The sequence below is a fragment of the Hyperolius riggenbachi genome, chromosome 5 (assembly GCF_040937935.1).
Source record: "Hyperolius riggenbachi isolate aHypRig1 chromosome 5, aHypRig1.pri, whole genome shotgun sequence".
Classification (NCBI taxonomy): Eukaryota; Metazoa; Chordata; class Amphibia; order Anura; family Hyperoliidae; genus Hyperolius; species Hyperolius riggenbachi.
Window position 1 is genome coordinate 155,934,886 of NC_090650.1, and position 24,480 is coordinate 155,959,365.

A 24,480-nucleotide genomic window follows, 5' to 3' on the forward strand; every position below is an offset into this window, starting at 1 on the left:
GCGGTGTCCCAATGGCCACAAATTTACCGAAGGCCTCAGAGTCCACCAGCTGGTATGGTAACAGCTGGCGAGCTAACAGTTCTGCCAATCCAGCTGTCAGACACCGGGCAAGGGGGTGACTGGCAGAAAGACTTCCTTCACGGCCACCTGGCTGCTGTGGTCAGAGGAGCAGAAACTGCTCAAGGTCAGAGGCGGAGTGGAGGAGGGTGGCTGTGAAGGTGCAAGGAAGAAAGCGGCTGAAGATGCTGCACCTGAAGGAGGAAGAGGAGAAAGAGGGTGGCTTTTTGTTTGTGTGCTGCTTTTGCTTAGGTGCTCTTCCCATTGCAGTTTGTGCCTTTTCTGCATGTGCCTTCGTAAGGCAGTTGTCCCTACGTGGGTGTTGGCCTTTCCACGGCTCAATTTTTGGAGGCAGAGAGAACAGATGGCATTGCTCTGATCTGAGGCAAACACATTAAAAAATTTCCAAACCGCTGAGCCCCCCTGGCACTATGGTGGCATTAGCAGCTGACGTTGAAGGGCATGTTGGCTGACTGTCCATAGATGGCGATATATGGTGCTGGACACTGCCACCAGCTGTTTCTGACGATGAGCTCCCCCTGCTTCTTTCAGGAACTCGTCTCCTCCTACTCCTCTCTGACTCCCCCTCTGAACTGTCCCCCTGTTCATCTCCTCTATTGGTAACCCACGTGGCATCCGTATCATCGTCATCATCATAATCATCCTGCCCAGCTTAGCTTGCCTTAGACACCTCCAAACCTGCACCAACAGCAGGTACTTCATCATCCTCCTCCTCCTCACACCCTACGTCCATAGTGTCGCCTAACTCAGACATATGAGGTGGTGTAACTTGCTTAGGGCCTTCATCTGGTTGTAACAATGGCTGTGCATCAGTGATTTCCCCACCAAATAACTCCTGCGAACTGTCAAATGCAGCGGATGTGGTGCATGTAGTAGCGCTGGTGACTGCGGTAGATGAGGTGTTCTGTGGTAAATAGTCAACCACGTTCTGACAATCTTGGGAGTTGATGGGACGTGCCTTCTTCTGAGCACTGTACTTTGGTCCAGGGCCGCACGAAATCACATCAGCACGACCTCGTACAGACCTGCGGGGGGGCCTTCCTCTGGGTCTGCATCTACCTCTGCCTCCACCTGTTTTGTCTGTTTTGTCCATATTGGGGGGGGGATGAAGTGAAAGGTATGCACTGACTTGACTAATACAATGTGCAGTCACACAGGTGCAGTTAACAGGTATGCACAGAGTGGTATATCACACTGCATGCACTCACATAGGTAGGTGGGTGCACTGAACACAACAGGTAGGTATATGCAGTGATGCGTATTACAAATGTGCAGCTGTCACTTACACGTACCATGAACAGGTACAGTGACTGGTGGTATTAAATATCACACTGTGTGTGCTCACGTAGGTAGGTGCACTGAAGTGAACAACAGGTAGGTATATGCAGTGATGGGTATTACAATGTGCAACTGTCACACACAGACAGGTACCGGACAGGCACAGTGAAACTGCGTGCGCTCATATAGGTAGGTGGGTGCACTGTGAACAACAGGTAGGTATATGCAGTGATGGGTATTACAATGTGCATCTGTCACACACAGACAGGTACCAGACAGGCACAGTGACACTGCGTGTGCTCACGTAGGTAGGTGGGTGCATTGTGAACAACAGGTAGGTATATGCAGTGATGGGTATTATAATGTGCACCTGTCGCACACAGACAGGTACTGGACAGGCACAGTGACACTGTGTGATGGGTATTACAAATCTGCACCTGGCACAGTAGTAATTATACCACCAAGGGGCCAAAGGCCAGCTGTGAGTGACTGACAGGGCTGTATATAATGGAAGGAAAAAAAATAGATCAGAAGAACAAGATAAGCTCTCAAAAGAGCTGTGGAGGGGTGCTTTTTTAGCAATAAGAATCAGCAAGGAGCAAGCTAAGAAGCCTACAAGAGCCTAACTAAGCTTTCCCTATGAGAGTCTGCAGCAGCTCTTCCTTCTCTAATTACTGCAGGCACACGAGTGAGTGAAAAGCCTGACGCTGCCTTCCTTTTATAAGGGGGGGGGGGGAGGGCTCCAGGAAGGAGTGTAGGCTGATTGGCTACAATGTGCCTGTTGACTTTGATGTAGAGGGTCAAAGTTGACCCTAATGATGTGCTATGGGGGCGAATTGAACTTCCGGAAAAGTTTGCGGTTCTCCGCGAACACGAACCACGGAAGTTCGCCAGCGAACTGTTCGGGCCATCTCTACTGGTCAATGCTAGTTTTAGTACTTTCTAAAAAAGCTAATTAGATAATACTAGATCATTTTAATAATAGATCATTTTAATAATATATAATAGATAATTTTCAGCTAGTGTTGGGCGAACAGTGTTCGCCACTGTTCGGGTTCTGCAGAACATCACCCTGTTCGGGTGATGTTCGAGTTCGGCCGAACACCTGATGGTGTTCGGCCTTTGAAGTTCAGGTTCGCCCCGAACTACTAATTGGCCGCCGAACAGGGCCCTGTTCGGCCGAATACTGCGCCCCTATGGGGTCGCAGGCATAAGGGGGGAGCATGCCCCGATCGCGGGGGGGGGGGTCGGAAATTCCCCCCACCCCCTCCGCTAGCGCTCCCCCCTCTGCCCGCTTCCCCATACAAAAGTTTCAGGAAGTACCGGTCCGGTGGTAGTGGGTGGCTGGCAGTGGGCGGCACTGTGAAGTGAGTGACTGAGGAGGAGGAGTCCGGAGAGTGACGCGTTGAGGGAGGCCGGGCAGCGGGCGGTTCAGCAGTAGTACTGTACTACTGCTGAACCCCCCCCCCCCCCCAGAGCACGCCTAACCTTAACTCTCCCCCTCCCTGGCACCAATCCGCTGCAGAAAAACCATCGGCCGAACAGGGCCCTGTTCGGCCGAATACTGCCCCCCTATGGGGTCGCAGGCATAAGGGGGGAGCATGCCTCGATCGCGGGGGGGGGGGGGGGGGTCGGAAATTCCCCCCACCCCCTCCGCTAGTGCTCCCCCCTCTGCCCGCTTCCCCATACAAAAGGAGTCCGGAGAGTGACGCGTTGAGGGAGGCCCGCTGCCCGGCCTCCCTCAACGCGTCACTCTCCGGACTCCTCCTCCTCAGTCACTCACTTCACAGTGCCGCCCACTGCCAGCCACCCACTACCACCGGACCGGTACTTCCTGAAACTTTTGTATGGGGAAGCGGGCAGAGGGGGGAGCGCTAGCGGAGGGGGTGGGGGGAATTTCCGACCCCCCCCCCCCCGCGATCGGGGCATGCTCCCCCCTTATGCCTGCGACCCCATAGGGCCCCCAAAAGCGGGATGTTCGGGGAGTTTGGGGTTCGGCCCGAACATGCCGAACATTGCGGCCATGTTCGGCGAACTTTCCCGAACCCGAACATCCAGGTGTTCGCCCAACACTATTTTCAGCACGTCCAATTTGTTTATGATCGAGAAAGGGATGGATTCTGTGCAGCACTGATCTCAAAAAAATTGAATGATGGGAAATTTCCAGGTGATCCGACGGGAAAATTGCATGGTGTGTACCAGGAATTAGAGCTCTGTCCTGGCCATACTAATACTTTTTCAACTTCCCTGTGTAAAATGTTAATATAACAGATTTGAAAATCACATGAACCCCATATTTTTTTAAGCAATGCTACAAAGATAGCAAATGTTGAAACTTGTAAATATGTTTGCTCTTTGAAAAATGTATGCTCATTATTAAGGGGATATCATGTTTCAATGCAACATGTTTCAATGAGTTGGGACGGGCTTGTTTATCACAGTTTTTCACTCTCTCTCCTCTATTACCAGCACGCTGTAAATGTTTGGTAATTGAGGAGACCAGTGGATGTTGTTTTGAAAAGTGATGTATTAACTCATTTTTGCCACCTTTAAGATTTTTCAGACCATTCAGGGTCCCCTTTGTCATATTTTTGATTTCACACTGCTCTAATGTTTGTCAATCAGCGATTCATCTAAACAAGACAGTTTTTACTTTGCCTCAGTGCCAGAGAAGGTGGCAGTATTTCTGGACAGTATTTATATATATGTTCCTATTTACATGATATAATTTAACCTTGCATTGGTAAACAATGGTTTTAAGAGTATTCCTAAGTCCATGCAGAGATTTACATTACAGAGTTGTGTCTGTTTTTATTGCAGTGGCATCTGAGGATCTGAAGATGATCCATATAATACTGATTTGTAACCTTGTATCTTACTCATTTGGCCATGCCTTTTCTGTAAAGAAATTTCTGGGTAGATGCATGTGTTAAACTGTCTATATTATTCAGCATTAATGGTGACTTAAATATGCATTCCATGTGCACTCATGTATTATCTCCTAACATCATGGATGCTAGCTTTTGAACTGAGCTCTGAGAACATGCTAAACTGTCTATCTTCTCTTTAGCCTGGAGGATGTGGTGTTCATGATGCATATATGAAAAAAGAAATAGCCAATAGTAGAATATTCTACTCTTGCAGTGATAATGACAATAGTAAAATATTGGTAATAGAAACTGATATTTTACTACAGACAAACCTAGCGTACGTATTTTCCCGACGATGTTGTCCTGGGTGAGGGGAGAAGCAGTGAGATGTCTCTCCCTGCTTTCAGCAAAGTAGGGGAATACAACGAATATATTCCCCTACTAATTACCAAGCTTCCCCCTATTGGAGCAATTCGGGGTCTGGCTACTGCCAGCATCCAAATTACAGTGTTTTTCTCCCAGCACCAGTATAGCCGTCATAATATTACGGCCCATGGCAGCACCTAAAGCAGCTGCTAGGCGGCTCCGAGCTAGCACCAAAATCATCTGCCTCACTAAACCCTCCCTCTACCGATACCTAACCTTAATCACCCCTTCTGGGTGCCTAACCATAACCACTTAAGTACCAGCGGTCTCTGCCCACTTAAGGAGCAGAGACCGCTGGTACAATACCAACGGAATCCCGACGAATCACTGAGCATACCCGCCGCAAGCGCCATCACCTCCGCACGCCGGTATCCTCCTGACATAGACTCTGCCGTCTCTATGACGGCAGAGTCATGTGAGCTGGTCAGAAGCCGCTTTCACTGGCTCCTGTCTGTGTCTTTCAATGTAAGCCAATGGGAGAGGCTTACATTGATTCACACAGCCAGGAGCCAATGAAATCGGCTCCTGACCGGCTCACATGGCTCTGCCGTCATAGAGACAGGCAGAGCCAGTAAGCTGCGGCAACAGACGTTGGGTTTGAGCGGCGTGATCGGCGGGGAGCAACGGAAACGGCGTATGTGCGCTGCGGCGGTGATTGAAATCTACGCCCTGCCAGCCAGGAGCCCACCAAAACAGGGTGTAGATTTCAATGACCTCGGTCCTAAAGAAGTTAACCACCTGACCACCGCCAATCCGCCCACAATACCCACACATTTTTTGGTGCTACCAGATAAAGAGCAGCTAGGGAGGAAATTTGGGTGCCCGGCGTGCCCGATAAATAATTGGTGCCGGGGCTGCCTGTAATGGAGAATACAGCTAACAGATAGCGGGCTCAAGCTCCTCACCTCAACTATCCCACCATGCTTAACCTTAACAGTCCACCCTCTCAATGCCTAAACTTAACCGCCCCCCCCCCCCCCCCCCCCGAGCATGCCTAACCTTAACTCCCCCCTCCCTGGCACCAATCCGCTGCAGAGAAACCATCACATTTTTAGGCGCCACCATAGCTGCCCATATAAATAGTGGCTATTGGGGGAAATTGGGGCTTCTGTGTCGCCCAATAAATAGCTAGCAACCTCTCTATCCTGCTCTGGCTGTACTCCCACCATTGTTTTTATTGATCCCAACCAGTAACAATTCAATCAGCACCAAGTTTTTTCTCTATGGGTTCCTAAACTGTGCGCCCTATTGATCGCAAGCAATCGCTACAGATGCACACACTTGCGATAATGGTAAGCTACATTCCCAACTAGTTAAATTGCATGTATGGTATTGTTTTAACCGGAAATATGGCATGCATGGTATAGTTTTAACTGGGATGAGCCAAATAATGTATTTTAAGGTGTTTTAAAGCAGTAGGATTAGCCATACTATGCCAGGGAAAAAACACATATATAAGTAGAAAAATACTGGATGTATTTACATAACACATGTATTGTACTGTCCACGTTTTGATTTCAGTGAATTTTATATAGTAAATGAAGAGAATTCTGTTCCTGGTGGGAACCATGTCTTTTGCTCACAGTTTGAAGCTAAATACTGATGTCATTTCTGCCCTTAACTTTTTTTCTTTTCTCCTCCAATCGCTGAGTCACCTCAGCCTTGCTATGTAAACACAAGTGAGGAGAGGATGGTGTTTCAGATAGGCAGCTAGGCATGGAAATAAATGGAAGAGGAGGAATATATTATAGATAAAAAGAACCCCCAGCATGAAACTGTTTGGCACTGACTATTAAAGGGCCAGTGCTCCCAAAGTATGTGATAACGCCAAACCATAACAGCAGAAAAGTTGAAAGTTTTGAATGCAGGATTAGCATCTTTATCACTTAATACACTCAGACCAGTTGCTGTTGAAATTTGATTTTTTTTTGGTGACAATCCCGCTTTAAAACTGTTAGGCCTGGTGCACACCAGAGGAGTTTTTCTGAGCCTTTTGAGTTTTTAAATCTGCTGCTAATGTTATCCTATGTGTCTGTGCACACTGGAGCAATGAGGTTTTGTAAAAAACCCCATAGCATTACATTGGGAAGAGCTTTTAGAGGTTTCAAAAGCTCTTCCCAATGTAATGCTATGTTTTTTTTTTACTAAACCTCATTGCTCCAGTGTGCACAGACACATAAGATAACATTAGCAGCAGATTTAACCACCCTGGCGTTCTGATAAGATCGCCAGGGCGGCTGCGGGAGGTTTTTTTTTTAAATAAAAAAAAAACTATTCCATGCAGCCAACTGAAAGTTGGCTGCATGAAAGCCCACTAGAGGGCGCTCCGGATGCGTTCTTCTGATCGCCTCCGGCGGCCAGAAGTAACACGGAAGGCCGCAATGAGCGGCCTTCCGTGTTTTGCTTACCTCATCGCCATGGCGACGAGCGGAGTGACGTCATGGACGTCAGCCGACGTCCTGACGTCAGCCGCCTCCGATCCAGCCCTTAGCGCTGGCCGGAACTGTTTGTTCCGGCTACGCTGGGCTCGGGCGGCTGGGGGGACCCTCTTTCGCCGCTGCACGCGGCGGATCGCCGCGCTGCGGTGGCGATCAGGTAGCACACGCGGCTGGCAAAGTGCCGGCTGCGTGTGCTGCTTTTTATTTCATTAAAATCGGCCCAGCAGGGCCTGAGCGGCAGCCTCCGGCGGTGTTGGACGAGCTGAGCTCGTCCAGACCGCTCAGGTGGTTAAAAACTCAAAACGCTCAGGGCCCGTTTCCACTAGTGCGAATTCGCATGCAGACAACGCATGCGGATTCGCATAGGCAATACAAGTGGATGGGACTGTTTCCACTTGTCAGTTTTCATTTGCGTTTTTATGTGCAGGATTTTTCTGCACGGTAGACCCTGCAGAATTCGCCTGCGTGTGGAATGCAGGCGATTCGCAGGTAATGTATTTAATAGAGAAATCGCATGCGTTTTTTGCATGCGTTTTTTCCCGCGATTTCGCGTGCGATTTCGCATTGAAAGTAATGTAAATTGACACAGGCAGTGACATGGTTAAAATCGCATATACCCTGCCTATGCGAAATCGCATGCGAAATCGCGGCAAAAAACGCATGCGGAATCGCACCCGCATGCGATTTTGTCAACGGTGATATGCGGCGATTCCGCACCGCACTAGTGGAAACGGGCCCTCAGAAAAACTCCTCTGGTGTGCACCAGGCCTTACACTTGTCATGTAAAAGTTAGGAAGGGCAAACATGAAAAATGTTTTGCATTTACTCCTAATTTTTCTTGGTAAATTGCCCCTGAAATTAAATAACACTGGAAAAAAATATGACCCTAGGAAAGCCTAGATTGTCCCGAAAAAAAGAAAAATATATGTATCATTTTGATGGCATAGGTAATAAAAAGTTATTGATATATCAAACTCGACACAGCTAACATGCCAAAATTGTCAGGAACCTTAAGGAGTACAAACCCCGGAAACTGAAGTGGTTAAACAATCCCATTGTTAATACAATATTATTATTATTATTATTAAGTATTTATATAGCGCCGACATATTGCGCAGTGCTGTACAGTGTATATATATATATATATATATAAATATATATATATATATATATATATATATATATATATATATATATATATATATATTGTCTTGTCACTAACTGTCCCTCAAAGGAGCTCACAATCTAATCCCTACCATTGCCATATGTCTATATTATGTAGTGTAAGTACTGTAGTCTAGGGCCAATTTTTTAGGGGGAGCCAATTAACTTATCTGTATGTTTTTGGAATGTGGGAGGAAACCGGAGTGCCCGGAGGAAATCCACGCAGACACGGAGAGAACATACAAACTCTTTGCAGATAGTGCCCTGGCTGGGATTCGAACCAGGGACCCAGCGCTGCAAGGCGAGAGAGCTAACCACTACGCCACCGTGCTGCCCACAATACACACATTGTATTTGGCTATTTATTTTATTTATCACGCTTTAATTTTTTTACATGTAGAATGTATGGTGATGATATTTGATTTTTAAATAAAGGTATGCTTTTTTCTTATGCTATATACAAAATAAGGAAGAAGATGCTGATGTGATGTGAAAGTATATTTTATCTTGTAGATAGTGTGGTCTTAACAGTGTGTTGATAAAACATTTTTTTCAGCTTCAATCCTGCCCCCTTTCTATTCCCTTCTTCTAAATGTTACATTTTCAGTACTCCCATTACAGTTCCTCAGGAATAGTCTTCCACATTCTACATCCATGTGGTGTACCTCCCATTTGTAGTGAATTCTATGAAGTATCCACCTTATAGTGCCTCCCCATGTATAATGTAGAGTCACATACTAGTCCCCATATAATGTCCTCAGTTTTCCTTAACCTCCCTGGCGGTAAGCCCAAGCTCAGCTCGGGCTATGCCACGCAGGAAGATTTCTCAGGCCCTGCTGGGCCGATTTGCATCATTTTTTTTAAACACTTTGCTAGCACTTTGCTAGCTGTGTGTTCTATACGATTGCCGCCGCTCACCGCCGATCCGCTGCTACCCGCTGCGACGCACCCCCCCCCCCAGACCCCTTGCGCAGACTGGCCAATCAGTGCCAGGCAGCGCTGAGGGGTGGATTGGGTCCCCGATGATGTCATTGCGATCGTCGCCATGGCGACGGTGGGAGCCCATGCAGGAAATCCCGTTAAGAACGGGATTTCCTGTTGGGATTATGCGCCAGAGGGGATCGGAGGGGCTGGGCGGAGGCCACAGGGAGGGGGGAAGCATGTAGCTAGCACTAGGCTAGCTACATGCTAAAAAAAAAGGCAAAAAAAAACCCCTCCCATGGCCGTGTGCCACGTACAATCATACCGGCAGGAAGGTTAAATACTGTTCCCAATTATACTGATTGTAATTTATAGTGCTCACATATAGCATCCCCTATATGATTAACCCTAGCTAGCAGGCACCCTACGTTCATTTATGCTGTTTATATTTATGTCTGTATACAGCTTAAGTGAAGTCCTATAGTATGTAAATATGCTGCAGTCAAAACAGCAAGTGTTTAAGGCAGTAGTCCTCAAACTAAGGCCCGCAGGCCGCATGTTGCCCCCTGAGGCTTTTTTACCAGCCCCCACACACAAAATGTATTATAGATGCAGTCAGCTACATCTTTAAATATTGGTGGTCCGCATATAGAATGAAGCTAGAAAGCAGTAATTCGCTGGTTTGCAATCAACATAAGGTGACACTGTTGTCCAATTGGACTGCAGGTTGTCACCTTGGTATGCTTGACTGTCTGGTGCACAAAGACTTCTACATCATTTTATGTATACTCCGGCCCCACAGCAGTCTGAAGTATGTTGACCCGGCCCTCAACCCAAAACGTTTGGGAACCCTTGGTTTAAGGTAACTGAATAACTATAAACACTATTTTTAAAGGTGTTTTTCTTTTACCAATTTTTACTAATATTTCAAAGTTTTCACACTGAATGTTTTTGATCATTAAAGAGAACCCGAGGTGGGTTTGAAGAATATTATCTGCATACAGAGGCAGCCTCTGTTGCTATCCCAAACCCCCCTAAGGTCCCCCTGCACTCTGCAATCCCTCATAAATCACAGCCACGCTGCTGACAAACAGCTTGTCAGAGCTGGCTGTGTTTATCTCTATAGTGTCAGTCTGCTGCTCTCCCCGCCTCCTGCAGAACTCCAGTCCCCGCCTGCATCCCTTCCCTCCCTGCTGATTGGAGGGAAGGGATGGGGGCACGGACCGGAGCTATGCAGGAGGCGGGGGAGCAGCTGAGACTGACACTAAAGATGTAAACACAGCCTCACAGCATGGCTGTGATTTATGAGGGAATGCAGAGTGCAGGGGGACCTTAATGGGGTTTGGGATAGCAACAGAGGCTGGGCTGTATAGGCAGATCCAGCCTCTGTATGCAGATAACATTCTTTAAACACACCTCGGGTTCTCTTTAAGTCAAATATAAAATTAGTTTTGCTCAAATATGCCTCTGTGTGGTTTCAAAGCTGTTTGACCAAACAGGGAAAATTAATTGGAATTAGAGAGGCCCTGAACAGTATTGAAATTAGTAATGAATAATTCAGGTGGACTTGTTTGGACTTTAGCTTTATGTTTACAGACATAAATGTAAGCCTTCAAAGGAAAACAAATCCTCCGAGTGGCTGCCTAATTTAAGGCTAATTTTTTAAAAATTATTATTAAGCGCCCCTTTAAAGCAGTTTCTGCAAGGAAGAGTGGGGTAAGATTCTCTATTTCTTCAGTACATTTGTACCTGCTGTGTGCATGCTGTTCAAGTAGAAGGAATAGTCAACAAGCTAAAAGATAGCATGTAAAACTAGACAAAAAACATTTACATCACATTTTCTCCTGGCGGACTCAAAGCACCAGAGAGCTGTAGCCACCAGTGTTGGGCCGAACCTCCGATTTTAGGTTCGCGAACCGGGTTCGCGAACTTTCGCGGAAGGTTCGGTTCGCGTTAAAGTTCGCGAACCGCAATAGACTTCAATGGGGATGCGAACTTTGGAAAAAAAAAAAATTATGCTGGCCACAAAAGTGATGGAAAAGATGTTTCAAGGGGTCTAACACCTGGAGGGGGGCATGGCGGAGTAGGATACACGCCAAAAGTCCCTGGGAAAAATCTGGATTTGACGCAAAGCAGCGTTTTAAGGGCAGAAATCACATTCAATGCTAAATGACAGGCCTAAAGTGCTTTAAAACATATTGCATGTGTATACATCAATCAGGTAGTGTAATTAAGGTACTGCTTCACACTGACACACCAAACTGTTCACTGAACAGAACAGGTATGCAGTGGCGGGTTCACTGAATAGAACAGGTATGCAGTGGTAGGTTCACAGAACAGGTATGCAGTGGTGGGTTCACTGAACAGGTATGCAGTGGCGGGTTCACTGAACAGAACAGGTATGCAGTGGTGGGTTCACTGAACAGAACAGGTATGCAGTGGTAGGTTCACAGAACAGGTATGCAGTGGTGGGTTCAATGAACAGGTATGCAGTGGTGGGTTCACTGAACAGGTATGCAGATGCGGGTTCACTGAACAGGTATGCAGTGGTGGGTTCACAGAACAGGTATACAGTGGTGGGTTCACAGAACAGGTATGCAGTGGTGGGTTCAATGAACAGGTATGCAGTGGTGGGTTCAATGAACAGGTATGCAGTGGTGGGTTCAATGAACAGGTATGCAGTGGTGGGTTCACTGAACAGGTATGCAGTGGTGGGTTCACTGAACAGGTATGCAGTGGTGGGTTCACAGAACAGGTATACAGTGGTGGGTTCACAGAACAGGTATGCAGTGGTGGGTTCAATGAACAGGTATGCAGTGGTGGGTTCAATGAACAGGTATGCAGTGGTGGGTTCAATGAACAGGTATGCAGTGGTGGGTTCACTGAACAGGTATGCAGTGGCGGGTTCACTGAACAGGTATGCAGTGGTGGGTTCACAGAACAGGTATACAGTGGTGGGTTCACAGAACAGGTATGCAGTGGTAGGTTCAATGAACAGGTATGCAGTGGTGGGTTCAATGAACAGGTATGCAGTGGTGGGCTCAATGAACAGGTATGCAGTGGCAGGTTCACTGAACAGGTATGCAGTGGTGGGTTCAATGAACAGGTATGCAGTGGTGGGCTCAATGAACAGGTATTCAGTGGCAGGTTCACTGAACAGGTATGCAGTGGTGGGTTCAATGAACAGGTATGCAGTGGTGGGTTCAATGAACAGGTATGCAGTGGTGGGTTCACAGTACAGGTATGCAGTGGTGGCTTCACAGAACAGGTATGCAGCCAGGAACAAGCTAAGCCTAACTAATCTTTCCCTATGAGAGACAGTGCAGCAGCTCGCCCTACTCTCACTAATGCAGGCAGGCACACGAGTGACCGTAATGGCCACCGCTGCCTGCCTTATATAAGGGGGGTGGGGCTCCAGGGGCTAGTGTAGCCTAATTGGCTACACTGGGCCTGCTGACTGTGATGTAGAGGGTCAAAGTTGACCCTCTATGGTGCATTATGGGGCGAACCGAACTTCCGCAAAAGTTCGCCTGCGGGACGCGAACGCGAACCACCAAAGTTCGCGTGGAACCGTTCGCAGGCGAACCGTTCGGCCCAACTCTAGTAGCCACTAGGACATGCTATATAGGCCGTAGCACTAGTAGAAAGTTTTGCCCAAGGTCTCCTACTGATACTAACAACAATAACAATAACAATAATATTTATATAGCGCTTTTCTCCCTGGGGACTCAAAGCGCTGTGACCCTGCATTATGCAGTCTCAAAGGCTAGGGAAAAGAGGTGAGTTTTTAGCCTTTTTTTAAAGCTGTCCAGAGAAGGAGCCTCACGTACTGATTGTGGAAGTGAGTTCCATAGAGTAGGGGCTGCGTAGGAAAAGGCCCGAGCACCAAATGTTAAGTGTATCCTGGGAATAACCAGCTTCATCTTGTTGGCAGAGCGGAGGGTGCGTGGAGGGGCATAAAGTTCCAATAGATCCGCTATGTATTTGGGTCCCATGTGGTGTAGAGCCTTGAATGTCAGCAGGCAGATCTTAAAATTGATTCTCCATTTTACTGGCAACCAGTGAAGAGTTTGCAGTACTGGGGTGATGTGTGAGCTGCGGGGGGCATTGGCTAGGAGTCTGGCTGCAGCATTCTGTACTAGCTGTAAGGGGCGCAGAACCTTATCTGTAGATCCGATTACCGGTAACAGGGCGTTGCAGTAGTCTAGGCGGGAGGATACAAATGCGTGAACCAGGGCAGGTAGGTCTTCAGCTGGGATAAGGTGTTTTATTTTCGCTATATTTCTTAGATGGAAGAAGGAAGACTTGACGACAGCTGATACCTGCTGTCTGAGTTTTAGATTTCCATCCAGGATCACCCCAAGGTTTCGCACAGTCTTTATACTGTACAGTATCTCCCCCAATTGCTAGTTTGAGGTGGTGAGCGTTTTGAACTTTATCCATCATGTGTGGACCACCTACCACCAACATCTCTGTTTTGTCAGAGTTCAGCCTCAGCCAGCTGGTGTTCATCCAATTTTGTAAATCCACTAGACACGCATTTATGGTTGCTGATGGGTCTTGGGTGCCAGGCTTGAAGGACAAATACAGTTGTGTGTCATCTGCATAACAATGGTATCCTAAACCATAGTTCTGGATTATTTTGCCCAGTGGGAGCATGTAGACTGCAAAGAGTAATGGTGATAGTACAGAACCCTGTGGAACTCCATAGGCAAGTGGCACTGGATTAGAGTAGTGTGTGCCCAGACATACTTGCTGTGTCCTGCCAGATAGGAAGGTCTGAAACCAGCTAAGAACAGTACCCCTTAGGCCACAGTAATTCTTCAGTCGCTGGATTAGTATTTCATGGTCCACAGTATCAAATGCTGCTGACAAGTCAAGAAGAATCAGAATTGAGCAATCACCCTGGTCCCTTGCAGTAAGTAGATCATTCATTACTCGGACTAATGCTGTTTCAGTGCTGTGCCTTTTCCTGAATCCTGACTGAAAAGTATCAAAGATGTTGTTATCTGTAAGCCTGGCTTCTAGCTGGTTGGCGACTGCTTTCTCGATAACTTTTGATAGGAATGGTAAGTTCGCCACAGGTCTGTAGTTGGTTACAGAATCAGGATCTAGTGATGGTTTCTTCAGGAGGGGTTTTATGATTGCTTTCTTTAGTTCTTCTGGGAAAAGTCCACTTTGCAAGGAGCACTGAGTGATTTTGTGAAGTGCTGGCCTGAACAGCGCTGGGCACTGCATTAAGGATCCAGTTGGGCCAGGATCCAGGTCGCAGGTAGTGGGGCGGAGACTTTGAATGAGAATTCCAAAATCTTCTACACTCAGAGTGTCAAAGACTTGCCATGGTGGTACGGTAGTAGGCATATGCAACGTCCAGTGGTCAATTGATGTTGTTGGTGTAATGCTGGCACGGATGGTAGACACCTTGTTTGTGAAGAAGGCAGAGAATTCTTCACACCTTTCCCTGGAGTATGTGGTTGGGGCTTTTAGGCAGGAAGGATTGCAGAGTGATTCCACTGTGTGGAAGAGTTGAGCAGCTCTGTTGTTGGCTGTAGATATTTTGTGCGAGATAAAGTCTGATTTTTTCTTGGTTATTGCTTGTTGGTATTGTCTGAGGTGTTGAACTAGGCTAGATTTGTGCTCCCCAGTCCCTGATTTACGCCACTGTCTTTCTAGTCTGCGCCCTTTCTTTTTTAGATCCATGATGGTTTTGTCAAACCAATTAGCTTTCTGCTTTTTGGTTGCTGATTTGGTGCGCCATGGGGCAATACTGTCAAGTGTTTCATATATCGTGTTGTTGTACTGGGTTACTAGAGAGTTTGGGTCCATTTGACTGTGGAGCAGATTTGTAAAATCCAGGTTGGCAGTTATCCTCTCCGGTGTTAATTTACTCAGGGGACGGGTTTTGATTGTTTCTTTAGGGAGCTGCTTGATAGGGTGATGTTCAATAGTAAACTGTATTATGTGATGGTCTGACCACACCACTGGGGTTACTGTTATGTTACTAATGTCCATTCCGAGGTGGAACAGTAAGTCTAGCGTATGCCCTCCTCTGTGGGTAGCTGATTTTACAACTTGTGTGAAGCCTAGTCCACCCATGAGATTTATTAGTTCATTTGCATCTTGTGATTGAGTGTTATCAGCCCGGACGTTGAAGTCACCAAGGATGATCCATCTCGGATAAGACAGAGTTAGTATGGCCAGAAATTCTGGGAATTCCTGTAGGAAAGGGTCAGCATCTCCGGGCGGACGATAAACCACTAAAATTTTGAAGCCTTTACCAGCTGAGATCTGGGCACCTATACATTCAAAGGACTTTGTTGAGCCAACATTCAGGGCCCTGAGCTGCAGAGTTGTTTTGCCACAAATTGCTACACCCCCTCCTCTGCGGTCTCGTCTTCCCTCACTTAGGACTGAGTAATTGTATGGGATGGTTGCTTCCAATGTGGGGCCCGCATTGGCATCAATCCAGGTTTCAGTGATGCATGAAAAATCGCATGTCTGAATAAGGTCCGCAATAATGGCTGTCTTATTGTTTATAGAGCGGGCATTGCAGAGCAATGCAGTGACTGCATGGGGCTTAGCAATGGCGACTGGGTTCACTGCCGGGGTGTTACTGCATCTCTGACTAGGGACATGGTAACTTCTGCTACTTTCAGCCTCTGATTTCCAGTACACATCACTAGAGATTGCTGGAAAGTTCTTTTCTTTGAATGGACCTGGGTCCCTGAAGTTGGACTGAGACTGAGTGTGGCACTTTTTATGGGCCTGGCCCTAGTACCCATAGACAATATAGGGGTTGATTCATTATCACTATAGCTCCCCTTAAGCGTGCCTTATTAGAGTTAACATGCATTATCAGCGTTAACATGCCTTATTAGAGTTAACGTGCCTTATCAGAGTTGGAGTGCCTTATCAGAGTAGCATAGCTTATGCCTGATAACTGGCATTGACGAGAGCTCTACTCGTCCTGCCCTGAGCCCCTGCGGGTCCAATCACTTTAAAGGACATTATCCCCGCACTTTGATTAGCCCAATAGGCTGCCTGTCAAGTTTCCTGTCAAGTGACAGGTAGCAGTCATTCACAGTGGGAATAGTGCACGAGTGGGCGCGAGTGCACGATCACGGTGGCTGATTTGAGTGCTGGATGTAAGTCTCACATCCAGGAACCTACAGTGTAGCTAATTTGGACGTGAAACTTACGTCCAGGAACCACAAGTAGTTAATTTAAAACTATAGTGGGTGGGAACTAGGAAATGGTCTATATATATTTATCTTAAAATACATAGACAATAAAATAATTCTTTTAAAAAAAACAATAAAAAAAAATCTAGTTTGTCTCAAAAAATTAGAAAGATATCACCCAGGTATCAAAAGTATGCGAACATCGTTAACTGTCAGACGTGCCCTGGTTCAAAAGGCAACAACAACCTCTAGACGTGAAGTAGTTGAGGGGTATACAAGTTATTTTGAAGAAAAAAAAATGATCTAAGCAAAGCAGCAAAAATGTAAAGTTCCATGAGACAACTGGTTTGCAAAAAAAAACCAAAAAAAACAGCAGCAACAACCATGTTTACTATAATGTATTGACAGCTATATATTCAAGTATCCCCTGATTAAGTGCAGACTGCTGAGAACCTAGTAACCAGAGGTTCTCTGCTACATACACATGAGATCATTACCTCACATTGTCACTGTCAAAAATGAAGATCCAAGAAAGGTGTAGTAAGCTGTGCTAGTCAAATTGAATTACTAAGGTAAGTAAAAATTCCACACATTTAATTCAGCAATGCATTAACCACTTCAGGATCACAGGTTTTTCCCCTTAAAAACCAAAACAACTTTCACATTTCAGCGCTCCTCCCATTCATTCAGCGATAACTTTATTGTTACTTATCACACTAAAATGATCTATATATTGTTTTTTTCACCACAAATTATGCTTTCTTTGGGTGGTAGTTTTTGCTCTGAATTATTTTATTTGTTATGCATTGTAAAGGGAATAATAAGAAAAAAAGAAAAAACAATGATTTTTTCTCAGTTTTCAGCCATTATAGTTTTAAAATAAAATGTGCTTTGGTACATAAAACCCACACATCTTATTTGCCCATTTGTCCGGTTTATTACGTTTAAATTGTGTCCCTAGTACAATGTATGGTGATAATATTTTAACTGGAAATGAAGGAGCATTTTTCCATTTAGGGATTTTTAATACTTTTTCACTAATTACAAGAACTTTTTTTGAAAAAATATACTCATGACATCCGTATTACAAAAGTCTCTAAGGTAACTATTTATGTAAAAAAAATTAAATGATGTAATTTTTTTATTTTTTTTTAACAAGTGTTTTATTTCTGTAACTGTGGGGTTGGGATGGAAGGGGTTAAAAGTAATAAAAAAATAATAATAATAATAAACTTGCTATGGAAAACAGTATAGTGGCATAATTAGGTGTATTTTACTTTTTGGCCACAAGATGGTGCTATTGAGACCGTGTTTCTATTAATAGAACACAGCCGAACACGGAAGTGTCGGGTCTCAGAGCTTATGCGACGTTAACAAGCTCTGCGAAGACACGGGAACGGTGATCGGGATTGAGAATCAAAAGATTCTCACATCCTGATCACAGATGGAGGGGGCTGCAACGGTGGATCGGCGGAAAACAGCGCGGGGATCGTGAATGCGACGGTAAGGCAGCAGTACGCATATCTACGCCCCTGATCCGCACGTGAAGTTTAAAGGGGCGTGGATATGCGTACCAAGGATCCTAAAGTGGTTAAACAAGGAAAGAACATATGATTTGTAGCTCCAGGCTCAGGTCCAATTATTTAGAAATTCAGAGTTTTTATTTTGTAATAGCTGGTGTGCTTGATAGTAGAACAGTGAACATTACGATATTTACATTTTTGTAATTTGCTCATACTTATAGAAAAAGCATGGAACATACTTTGCAGCTTAGAGATAATCTACATTTAGTGTTTGACAATGTAAAATTATTTTATATTTAAACTAGGGGCACAATCATAAATGTGGTCCAGTTTTCAGTCCCAGGCAAGAACTAATCAACTCTTATAAAGATATTTCATTGACACTGGGAAAATGGTTAAACCCAAACTAAATTTCATGCATTAATTGTCCTTCAAAGCATAAAATGAATATGAAAAGTGAAAAGTGTAAAGGATAATTTCTAAAATGCAGTCCTCAAGGAAAGAAAGTGCTTTATCTTACTGAGATAAGTAAAGAGGAAATGACAAAAACAACAAGGCTTCAGGATTAGTAAAAATGTTAAGTAAAACAAATGTTTTAACTCCTTGTCCTGTGAGCAATGTAGAGTAGTGTACATATCAATGAATAAAAGCATAATACTAATAATAAGTTGACTACTATACCATATAAATGTAAAAGGTATATTTAAATAATTTTTTTTTCAAAATTATATAGTTAACGACATACCATTATAAAAACAGAATAAAGTTGTTTTTTGATTGTGTCATTTATTAGCGGCAGGGTTGAGTCTGCTGATGTCAGATAAGGGTAGCAATTAAGTCTGATGCTGCCACTCCAGACTTTAGGACTACTTTTGCAATAAGATATGTCATTGACTTGGCGTTTGATGAGATTAGTAAAGGATGTGTCATCAAGACCCACAGACACTTCAAAAATGAGGACTGCAATGTATTTATTTTAGAACAACCTGGTTTACATAAGAAAAAACAAACAAACTGATTTTGAAGTGTCGAAGTGGATATCAGATAAAAGTTATTTTGAAGGGTACACAATTTGAAAGGTACTGTATAAAATTGTAAGCTCAGTTCAGTTGAGCACACACATTTATGCATACTTAAGGCAGCCATACACTGGTCGATTTGCCATCGGATTCGACCAACAGATAGATCCCTCTCTGATCGAATCTGATCAGAGAGGGATCGTATGGCTGCCTTTACTGCAAACAGATTGTGAATCGTTTTCAGCATGAAACCGTTCAGAATCTGTGGTGGTGCTGCCGCTGCTGCTCCCCCCCCCCCCTGCTGCTGCGCCTTCGGCGTGACTCCCCAGGTCTCCGCTGTCTTCTTCTCCGGTCTGGTCTCCGGGTCCGGCATGCTTCACTTCTTCCTGTCTGGGGGAAGTTTAAACAGTAGAGCGCCCTCTACTGTTTAAACTTCCTGTCCCGGCAGGAAGTTCAGTGAAGCATGCCGGACCCGGAGACCAGACCAGAATGGAGAAGACAGCGGAGACCCGGGGAGTCGCGCCGGCGGAGCAGGTAATATATTGCAGCTGTATTGCGTCGGTCATTGGGCACTCGAACACCGCTAGCGACGCGCTCCCTACCCGCGGGTGATCGACGGTAATTTCCCGCACGGAGCAATCAACGGGATCGATCTATTTCGGGACGAAATAGATCGAAATTTAGCGTGTAGCGTGAACGATGTGATAGCAGATTCGATCCCAGTGATCGAATCTGCTATCGATCGGCGGGGAATCGGCCAAGTGTATGGCCAGCTTTATAGGTGAAACGTGGGAAAGCAGAAGACAAGCAGCTGTGGTGCTCCCTATTGACCTGTAATTGTCCCAACACCCTCTGATTAAGCATTACATCTATTTTGCCTGTCCTTTTCAAGTAGCAGCAGTTATTTTACATTTTATAATGGTAGAATTAGTCAGCATATTCATGCTTTAGGGTGAAAGTAATCACAATTAGGCATAGTTAGCATTGCACAAGAAAATGTTTGAACAATTTAAACAATTCAGACACAAAACAGGTTGCCTCCCAGAAGGCTTTGGTCCTAATCTAAGGAATGGAACTGTCAAACCATGATCTCCATATTATGCTATACTGTTATTTTGTATTAAAGCATTGCATTGTCCTAAGTGAAGTACAACATTTCATGCACTATACCAGGTGATGAAAAATCTTGAGCCATCCAGTAGGCATTGTGTTCTAAAGCAGACTTTCATAATCATCAAATTATTTTATTGTTCACTGTAGAAATGTAAAAATATTCCCACAAATGCAAATAGTATAATAACATATAATACAAAATGTGGAAGAGTATGGAAACATGAATGGATTTGCTTTATAATTATGGTAGCTGGTAATGGATTAACATAATGGAAACAGAAAAGAGTCCATGAATACTGTTCCATGTCGTATTTTTTCTATTCAAGAGCGCTACATTTCCCTTCCCAACATTCGATAAAGAAACAAATGTTAAGACTTAATGCTTTTTGTCAAGACCAGAAGGTCTTTACGTAGATTTTTGGTCTTTGACAGGTTTGATGAAATAAAATATTTTCTGACAGTATCACTGTGTCAGTTTTTCTGCTCAGAAAATTCGCATAGATTTTAAAACTAATGTTAGTCAATGTAGCTGTTTCCACTCTATGCGAATTTTCGTTAGCGTTCGTACGCGTGAAAAAATCTGAGGTCCTGTATCATTTTTTCGGACATCGCGTACGATTCGCGTACAATGCTTTGTATAGGCAATGCGAATTTTCGCATTACTTGCCCGAAAATTCGCATTAGATCCATGGTTACAGGAAGTTGTCAGCAGTCATGACTAAGCTGTTACTAGGCAGATTATGCATATGTAACATATTCGCATAAAAACGCGTACAAATTTACATGCGAATGTTCACCAATCAGAAAAATCTTATAAGATTTTTTGCAGGCGAAAACGTAACGCTACAGTGGAAACGTACCCTTAGAGCCATTGTTCCTTTAGTATGTCTATCATTTCTGTTAATGCTGCAAGTTAATTCATAAGCATTTGCAATTCGCAACCAGTATTCATTTTGCAAAACTCCGATGCTGTAAAGACCACTTATGGAGAAATCATAAAAAAGAAAGAAGGGTGGAGACAATACTAAGCAAACTGCATGGAAACACTGAAAATTACCAACTGTGACCAGTAGAGTAGAGCATTTCATCTGGGATTTATTTAGTATTAGTTTTGTACAATCACATTTTTCAGTCTTCAGGACCACTTTGCGAACTTGATAAAGGGTCCTTTGGAGTCCTTTCTTGTTCATTTATAGGTACACTTATTTATGGTGAGTCTATGTTAAACAAATACTTTTTTAAAGAGAATCTGTATTGTTAAAATCGCACAAAAGTAAACATATCAGTGCGTTAGGGGACATCTCCTATTCCCCTCTGACACAATTTCGCCGCTCCTCGCCGCATTAAAAGTGGTTAAAAACAGTTTTTAAAAGTTTGTTTATAAACAAACAAAATGGCCACCAAAACAGGAAGTAGGTTCATGTACAGTATGTCCACACATAGAAAATACATTCATACACAAGCAGGCTGTATACAGCATTTCTTTTGAATCTCAAGAGATCATTTGTGTGTTTCTTTCCCCCTGCAGCTATCTTCCACTGAAGTGTCAGGCTGTTTCTTCCTGCAGAGTGCAGACAGCTCTGCCTGTATGTAATTCCTCAGTATGTGAAAGCCCAGCCAGCTCAGAGGAGGATTTATCCAGCTTGTAAAAGATAAGAGAGAAGAGAGAAGCTGCCCTAATCTAAATAGTGCAGAGAGGGGCCTGGAGGGGGGAGATGCATCACAGAACCACAACACTGAAGAACTTGGCAGCCTTCCAGACACAGGCTGACAAGTCTGACAAGAGAGAGATAAGTTGATTTATTACAGAGATGGTGATAGTAGAACGTGCTGCAGTAAGCCAGAACACATTAGAATAGCGTTTGGAACTTGTAGGATGATAAAAAACAGGATGCAATTTTTGTTACGGAGTCTCTTTAAGCAAATAACCGGCTCCTTCATCAGATCATCTGAATAATCAGTGGAATCTAAAACATTAACATTCAAATATATTGAGGCAGATTACTTAATGTGAATATAAAGTTTAGATTTAAACCTTCCTAAATATGAGTTCAGAAATTTGAAACGCATAAAAATCTGGCTAAAGTGGGGCAGTTTAATCACTCAACTGTAATGATTGGTGTAGCACACAGACGTCTGATTATTGTGTGATCTGCAGAATCACCAATAATACAGACTCTATACTCAATTATGTGGTGATCTGCAGTATCACCAATAATACAAGTATAGAAGGCTAAGAAACAGAGGTGTAAAGTGTTTGGTGCAACAGTAGATAAATAATAGACCTCACCAGTGGAGCTGGTAAAGTACTATCATTCACAGGAGCTGTATAACTTAAAGTAAACCTCACCAGAGGAGCTGGTGGGTATTTAGTCAAAAGAGCACCTCACCAGTGGCAAGGGCCCACTGGTGAGTCGAGAGGTCAGACAGGCAAGGTTTGGCAACTGAGAGGCGAATACAGTACAGAAACGTGAGGCAGAGGAATAGTGAGTTATCAGGCAGAGGTTCAGCAACTAAGGTCAGATAGGCGGAAGTACAGAATCGATAAGCAATAGCAAGGTCAGAGTCTAGCCAGAATCATACACAGGTAATCAGTAATACAATATAACAATAGTCCTAGTCTTGTGTGAAATCCGGATACTAGTCCAAGATCTGAGCGCTAACACGAGTGTATTCGCAACAGCAGACAAATTGCAAGTGACCAGTGAAGGCTTAAGAAGCCGAGGAGAGCTCACAGCCGCGCCCCTTACCAATCAGCCAATCCGAGCAGCATGAGTAACCTCTGACGTCAGCCAACCGGCAGGTCAGCTGACGCGCCTTCTTCCAGCATAAAGGTCCTGTCTCAGCGCGCGCCCACGCGATACAGCGACCCTATGAGCATGAGACAGTATCGTTCCCGGCGTGCTAGACGCCGATGGAACGGATGAGGCCTGTGAACAGGGAACAAAGGCGGCTGCGGGTATACCCTGCGTGTCCGCAGCTGCCAAAGTTGCAGATGTTACATCAACATTGGAACACAGCACCACTATAAACAATCGAAAATAAGAATTTAAAAGAATTTAGAAATTTGGTGGGGAGAGTTATCACAAAGACCAAGCTATCTATGAGGAATATAAACAGGGCTTAGAAAATCTAGGTCAGTATTGAGATCCTTTGTGTTAAAGTGGTCTGAAACTCTGACATAACATTCAATAAAAATGTGTTTTCCTACTATTTATTACTCATACAATTATCATATTTGTTTTGGTACATACGTAATATTGGCCTCAATTCACTAAGCTTATCTCCTGTCTTTAATAACGTTTCTAGAGTTATCACCATGGTGATGAGGCATGTCGTATTCAGGAAACATTTTATCTCAGGCAAACCTAAAGTTAACTTTTCTGTCCTTAAGTTAACTCTCCAATCCTTAAAATAAGTCCAGAATTCTAAAGTTAAAGACAGGCTGTGTTAATTAACTGCATGTGAAAATAACTACAGAGGAGGTAACAACTACAGAGGTGGTAGCTTAAAGGGAGACTTAAGCCAGGAATAAAACATCAGTTATACTTGCTTGGGGCTTCAACCAGCCCCCTGCAGCCCTCCCGTTCCCTTGCAGTCACTCACGGAGCCTCCGGTCCCCCACCGACAGCTAGTTTCGTTTTTGCTGACAGGCCCTGACAGGGAGTCGGCGGGCTTTCTGTGCCTGCGCAGGCCTGGCCACGTGTATCCTTCTTCATGTTGCCATCCACAATAGCGTCCTGCACAGGAGCAGGACGCTACTGTGGACGGGTGTAACGATTGTGGAATTATTTCCGTGGCCAGCGCGCAAGATGCGTTCTGACACTGCGGAAATCCCCCACAAGCGTATAAAATAACAGAACCCAGCTGTGGTGCAATGCACCTGTAGAGGGGAATTCCCACCTGCAGATGGAGCTGTGGAGTGCAGAGGAACACAGTCTCTGCACTGCCACAGATGCTAGATGGGAATTGTACGAGTTGAAGCAATGCAGGGCAAGATAGCACTTAGAGAAAGCGAGAGCACAGGGACAGAATGTATGCGTGTCCACCAATCCAGTCGCCACCCGGCGACGGTGAACACACAACAACGAAAACCAAGTGGGAACACAATCGCAAGAGTGGCGATTGCCAATAGTGACACAAGACCGACTAAAGACAGAGCACAAGTGTAGCAAGAAAGACACAGCAAATAACAATGATCAGAACGCCAAATAAATATAACAAACGCACTCGCTAAGCACGAAAAGCGCAACAGCGACAAAGCACGCTAATGGTGCGGTCTCCGCACGAGAAGCGCAACAGAGACAAAAATGCGCCAACCCTAACTAACCAATGAAACACGAAAATAAATAGAGAACGCGAACGCTTGCTAAACGGTTACTTCACCGAGCCTACAGCAAGCGTTCGTTCCAGACAAGACAGGCAGAAGGAGCAACCAGTAGCAACCAAAGCTCTGGCCTACACTCCCA